We start from the raw sequence: 255 nt of genomic DNA on the forward strand, positions 1-255 counted from the left end.
TTTGAGGCAGAGTCTCGCTGTGTCACCCAGGCTGGAGTGCAGTGGTGCAATCTCTGCTCACTGTAACCTCTGCCTCCCAGGTTCAAGCAATTCTCCTGTCTCAGCCTCCAGAGTAGATGGGATTACAGGCGCACACCACCATGCCCAGCTAATTCTTGTATTTTTAGTAGAGATGGAGTTTCGCCATGTTGGTCAGGCTGGTCTCAAACTCCTGACCTCAGGTGATTTGCTCACCTAGGCCTCCCAAAGTGCTGG

The sequence above is a fragment of the Mandrillus leucophaeus genome, unplaced genomic scaffold (genome assembly GCF_000951045.1).
Source record: "Mandrillus leucophaeus isolate KB7577 unplaced genomic scaffold, Mleu.le_1.0 Scaffold241, whole genome shotgun sequence".
NCBI classification, from domain to species: domain Eukaryota; kingdom Metazoa; phylum Chordata; class Mammalia; order Primates; family Cercopithecidae; genus Mandrillus; species Mandrillus leucophaeus.